The following is a 6,585-nucleotide window of genomic DNA, read 5'->3' on the forward strand; positions in this document are numbered from 1 at the left end:
CCAAACAAAACTGGAGATTGCCTTTTCCATCTCGTTGAAGAATGGGATTGGTATTTGTATTGGGATTGCATTAAATGTGTAAATTGCCTTTGGTAGTATTGCCATTTTCACAACATTGAGTTTTCCTATCGATGAGCAAGGGATATTCTTCCACTTCTCAAGATCTCTTTTTGTTTCTTATAATAATGTTTTGTAATTTTCTTTGAAAACGTCCTTTGTGCTTCTGGTTAAATTTATTCCCAAGTATTTAATCTTGTGATTAGCTATTGTGAAAGGTGATTAGCTATTGTGAAAGGTGTTATTTTTCTTTGTTCCAACCTGGTCAAGGGTCTTCCTGTCCTTCGCTATTGTCCACTTTCCAAAGGATAATGTCCCTCTCCAAGGAATAGCCTGTCCTGCAGCATGCCCAAAATATGTGAGGCAAAATCATCTTTGCATGTAAGGAGCACTCTCATTGCATTGGACTTTCTCCAAGACATAACTGTTTGCTTTTTTGGCAGTCCATGGGATATTCAGGACTCTTCTCCATGACCACAGTTCAAAGGCCTCAATTCTTCTTCTGCCATCCTTATTCATTCTCCATCTCTAAGTAGCACAACAAATGATTGAAAAGACCATGGCTTGACTAAGGCATATCTTAGCCCTCAAACTCAATAATATGGTGAGCTCTCTGACTGCAGACTTTCCCAATGCAATGTGTCTCCTGATCTTCTGACTGCTGGTACCAAGTGTACTGATTGTAGATCAAAGTAAGATGAAGTTGTTGACAGTTTTAGTCTCTTGTCCATGTAATGTGATGTTACCTATGGGGGACAGTGGCTAGGATTTTTTTCTTGACATTGAGATGAAATCCATATTGAAGGCTGTATTCTTTGATCTTCTGCAGCAAGCTCTTCAAATCTTCCTCGCTTTCAGCATGCAAGGTTCTATCTTCTGCATACAAAAGGTTATTGATGAGTTTTCTTCCAATCCTGATTTTCCAATCTTCTTTATAGAGTCTATTTTCTTGAATAATTTGCTCAGCATACAGATTGAATATGTATGGAGAAAAGATAGAGCCCTGACACACATCTTTCCTAGCTGTAAACCACATACTGTTCCCTTGTTCTGTTCACACAATAGCCTCTTGGTCTAGGTATAGGTTTCACATGAGTGCAATTAAGTTTTCTGGGAACTCATTCTTCTCACTGTTAGACATAACTTGTTTTGATCTAGACAGTCAAATGCCTTTTCTTGGTCAATAAAGCACAAATAGACATTTTTCTGGTATTTTCTGCTTTCAGCCAGAATCCATCTGACATCAGCAATGATATCCCTGATACCAGACCTCTTCTAATGAAATTCTTGCAGTTCTCAATTTACTGGTCTAGTAATTTTTTTAAAGATCTTCAGTAGTAATTTGCTTGCATGTTATATTAATGATATTGTTTTATGATTTCCCTATTGTATTGGATCACCTTTCTTGGGAATGGGGACAAATATGGATCTCTTCCAGTCAGTTGTCCAGGTAGTTGTCCTCCAAATTTCCTGTCATATACTGGTGAGCATACCCAGAGTTGTATCTGTCACTTGAAACATGTCAGTTGGTTATCTTATTGATCCCTGAGGCCTTATTTTTTGCCAATGCCTTCAGTGCAGTTTGAACAACTTCTTTCTAGTTACCATTGGTTCTTGGTCATACTTCCAGAAATATTTCAGTATTCCTTCTATCTACTTTTGAGGCTTCCTGGATCATTCAGAGTTTTGCCCATAGCATCTCTAAATATTGCAGCTTGAAGCTTGACTTTTTCAGTTCTTTTAGTTTGAAAAATTTAGCGTTTCCCTTTTTATTTCCCAATTGTAGCTCTTTGCACATTCCATTATCATTATTTGCATTGTCTTCTCAAACTGTCCTTTGAAATCTTTTGTCCAGCTGTTTTACTTCAAAATCCCTTCCCTTTGTTTTGACTTCAAGACACTCTTGTGCCAGTTCCAAAGTCTCTTCTAACATTGATTTTGGTTTTTCTCTTTCTTCTCTTTGTGGTAACCTTTTGCTCTCTTCATAGAAGATATTTTTTATGTCACCCAAAGCTCATTTGGTCTTTAATAATTAGTGTTCAATGCTTCAAGCATATTTTTAAGATTATTTTTTTTTAAATTCAGGTGGGATAGAATCAAGATCATATTTTGGTTCTTGAGTGCTTGTTTTTCACAGGTTATATAGTTTTTCAAAAAAATCCTTTAATACCCATATGAGGAAAAAAATGTGAAGACAACTCTGGTAGTGAAGGTGATCTTTAAAGCTGGAGAAGACAGAACTCCAAAATAGGTGGAGAAGTAGGAAGCCAGAATGGGGTTATTTGATATTTTGTTTTAATAATATCTACCTTTTAAAAAAATTTAATTTTAATGAAAATTTATAGACTTAGGGTTTCTAGTCATTCGTTGTTGCACTTTTCTCCCTGCCCACCCCTCCCCCTCAATTCACTTTTCTCCTTCATGAGTAAAAGAAAAACTCTTTCATTGCTATGTAATCCCTACCCGCAAGTGCGCTGAACTGTGCAGCCTTCATTCTGGACTCCTGTCATGACAATAACACCTAATCATGTATCCCTTTTAAAGAATTCTCTCCCTCATCTGTTGCAATGCAGTATACATCATTCGTCCCCTTCTTCTCTGTCTTCCCTCAACCCCAATGTCAATCCTGTCTTACAGTAGTGGCCCTATGCAATATTTGTCCTTTTGTGACTAAGATATTTCACTCAGCATAATGTCCTCTAGGGTCATCTAGTTAGCATAGTGTTTCATGAGTTGCTTGTTTTTCAGTGCTGCCAAGCATTTCATCATGTGAATATACTAGAACTTCTCTATCCATTTATTTGTTGATGGTCACTTGGGTTGCTTCCAGCTCTTTGCTATTGTGAGCAAAGTCATAGTAAACATGGATGTGAATATATCTTCTTGTGTGGCAGTTATGGTTTCTTTGGGGTAAATTCCTAAAAGTGAAATTGCTTGCTCAAATGGTATTTCTATTTGCAACCTTTTGAGAAAGCACCATACAGCCTTTCAAAGTGGTTGCACCATTTTGCACTCCCACCAACAGTGACTAAGTGTTCCAGTTTCTCCACAACCTCACCAGCATTTGTTGTTAGCTGTTCTGTTACTAAATAATATCTACCTTTTTTTATCTTTTTTTTTTTAGTCATTGCTTAAGCTGAATTATGAAAAATACTCAGATAAATTGACAAATTTAGGTAAAGGAAATTCAGGTATTCATTCAGCCAAATCATTCATTTTTTTTCCTGGCATTTCTCCCCAACTCTTCTTCTTTGGGGTTTTTGTCACCTCTCATTTGTGTTTCTGTTGCTGTGCTGACATTGTAAATATAAGCTAGTTTTCCACTCTCAATTTTGAACACCTTGAATAATTATTCTCAGTTTTTGAGGTTCACTCAATTCACATAAGCAAATGGGTCAGTTCATTTAAAGCTCATTTGAAAGTGGAAAGTGCTGCAACTTAAGTCATTGATAATATTTCACTTTTCCAACTCAGTATTGCAGAGACTGCCAAGTGTATACTTGAAGGTATTTTCTGGTGATTTTAACAGGCTGGGATATGACTATCCTTGAGGTGTAGTCATCAGGGAGTAATACAAAGGAGGAGACACAGGAAAATCTTTATTAAAGAGAATGTAAATAAGTGAGATATCCTAGTTTAATATGCAGTGACTTTTAAATAAAGCAAAATATCTGTAAACTTTGATTTTTATTATGGCCTTGTCTTTGAACATTTAAGAGATCTTATACTGAACTATGACTTTGACTGACTTTTCAAAATACTAGCAGCTCAGCAAAAAAGGTTACATTATTATTGCTTTTTAATAAATGCTAATGTAGCAATTGATTTTAAAAGATGATGTGCTCAGATAGATTGAGAAAGAAAAATATTTTTATTGCCACGTTCTAACAGAGGAAAATTTACATTTAAAGATTTATTCAGCTTTCTTCTTATAACTTGTTAGAAACATAAAAAGATTTTATTTTGCTTCATGATCAAATCCCATTTAGAAGCCAGATTCTGAAAATTTGAACATCTTTCAGAAGAAAAGGGAAGATTTATTTAATTTATACTAATTTTTTCTATGTGTGAGTATAATTTTTTATAAGATGTCTTGTATATCACAAAGAACTATTCTAATTTGAGAGGATAAAAATATATTCATCACTCCAATTAAACCTGAAGAACGTGAAAGTGTATAAATGTTGTTGTTGTTATGTGCCATCAAATTGACTGCAAAAACTCTGAACCCTGTCCTATCCTGAGCCAGTCTTACTGTCTCAGACACACCTACCTCCATTACCTCAGTTACTGTCAGTCCATCTTATTAGGGTCTTCCTCTTCTGTGCTGTCACTCCAAGCACGAAGTCTCTCTCCACAGATTGGTTCCTCCTGTCCACAGGCCCAAAGTATGTGAGATGGAGCTTCAAACCTTGCCTCCAGAGAACACCCTCATTTTCCCTCTCTGGGATAAACCTCTTTGTCCTCTTGGTACTTCTTGGCATGTTCAACACTCTTACCTGGCATGACAACTCAAAGGCATTAATTCTTCTTCTATCAACTCTAGTCATTCTCCAGCTCTTTGGTATATAACAAGTAATTGTAAAGACCATGGCCTGAATAAAGTGCACCTTGGTCTCCAGACTGACATTGTTGTTTTTCAGTACTTTGGAGAGGTCCCTGACAGCATCTTTCCCCAGAGCAATTTGTCGCTTGATTTCTTGGCTGCTGGTGCCAAGACTGTTGATTGCGGAACTGAGCAAGCTTTAATTGTTAACAACATCGATGTCTTCTCCATCTTTTATGGTGGCTGTCAACTGGCTAAGTGATGAGAATATTTGTCTTCTTTTTAAAAAATATTTTCTATTAAATTTTATTAGTTTTAATGAACATTTACAGAGATATTAGGTTTCCATTCATTCATTGTTGCACTCTTTTCTCTACCCTCCTCCCCAGTTCATTCCTCTCCCCTGCCTTGAAAGTCTGTTTTAATTGTCCCATTACGACAGTGCTTGTCAAAGCCAGTTATGATTAATCTCCTTTGTCAGTGTGTCCCTTGCCATTCCCTATCACTCCTCCCTGAGAGAGACTTCACCCTGATTCATAAGGAAAAGGGGACGGCATATTCTCTTAGCTACTGCCTGCTGAAAAGGAACGCTGTAGGATTCAGGGTGAAGATCTTCTCTCACTACTCTAAAGGGCCCATTTAGCAATATGAAACACATAGACTATTATGGAGATTGATTTTGGAATTTAGATTCACTGTTATCAATTGTGCTTAGCTGTACATGTTCATATCCTTGAAGATGTATCATGGAACTGTTGCAGTATAGAAGACACAAATTTAACTAACAGGTTAAAAGTACATGAGTCAAAAATTAAAAGCAATAATACTCCAAGTAGAGGTTCTAATAGTGGCACAAATCAAGTTACAGAGTTAAAAGAAAAGGCCTGTTGAGTAGCATTTTGTCTATTATACTATAAAGGTTAGGAACTACAAGATATAGAGGCTCAACTACGTCATTTATTGTTCTTAAGTCCTGGACCAAATTCCATCTACCACTGGGTTGTTTTACAGCTTGGAAATCTGCCTGCAAGGCAGAGGTGAAGTAAGGAACTGCTTATGAGGTTTTCCATCAATTCCAACAACTAAGAAATAGTGAGAAGAGTTGGGACCTCAGAAGGCTTTTAGGACCAAATAGGAGGTTCTTGTGTCCAGGAGAAAATGAATATACTTACCAGGAATGTTAATGCACACCCACAGCTCTTCTGGGAGGATCTAAATCATTGAAGCATCCTCCTTTGCTTCCAGCTGGGAACTGGGGCCTGTCAGTACTGTCAGCCACGAGGACCTGATGTGGGCCACCCTTGGCCAAGTGTCCATCATACCCACACTTAAAGCAAGTGAGTGGGAGCTTCCTCTCTACTCCCTTGTGTATCTGTGGCTCTCGTCTGTGACACTGTCTACTGAAGTGGCCCAGCTTTCCACAGTGGAAGCAATTCTGACCTCCTTTATTACCTTTGGGTGGCACTGTTTATGAGTAAGACTTCCTTTTCCTGACACAGGCCCTAAACTGTCAGCAATAGCTGCCCCAATAATTTTGGCCATTCTCTTGTCTTTTCTCTTCCCTCTAGATCCCAGTTTATAAGAGAGGGAAAAATTCAAACAAATACATAACAAATAATTTTGAACAGTATAATCGTTTAAGCTTAAGGCTAGAAATATTAACAATATGATCATTTCCAATCCAGAGATACATGCTCCAATGCAGTTCCTATTTTCCATAAATGAATTTGGTAAGAAGAATATTGTAAATGTGGATACAGTTCCGCTATTCCTCCTCCATGCCACCATATAGTGTTATTAGCATGAGCAGTTATAAATCCATTGCCATCCTTGTTGTTGTTGTTGTTATGTGCCGTCAAGTCGCTTGCGACTCATAGCGACTCTATGTACAACAGCCCTAAACTCCGCTCTGTCCTGTGCCAATCGCAATGTCTCCGACAATTGTCCCAATTATCCCAGTCACTGAATCAATCCACCTCATA

Source organism: Elephantulus edwardii, unplaced genomic scaffold, assembly GCF_000299155.1.
Source record: "Elephantulus edwardii isolate Elephantulus edwardi_28Jun2011 unplaced genomic scaffold, EleEdw1.0 scaffold00065, whole genome shotgun sequence".
Classification (NCBI taxonomy): Eukaryota; Metazoa; Chordata; class Mammalia; order Macroscelidea; family Macroscelididae; genus Elephantulus; species Elephantulus edwardii.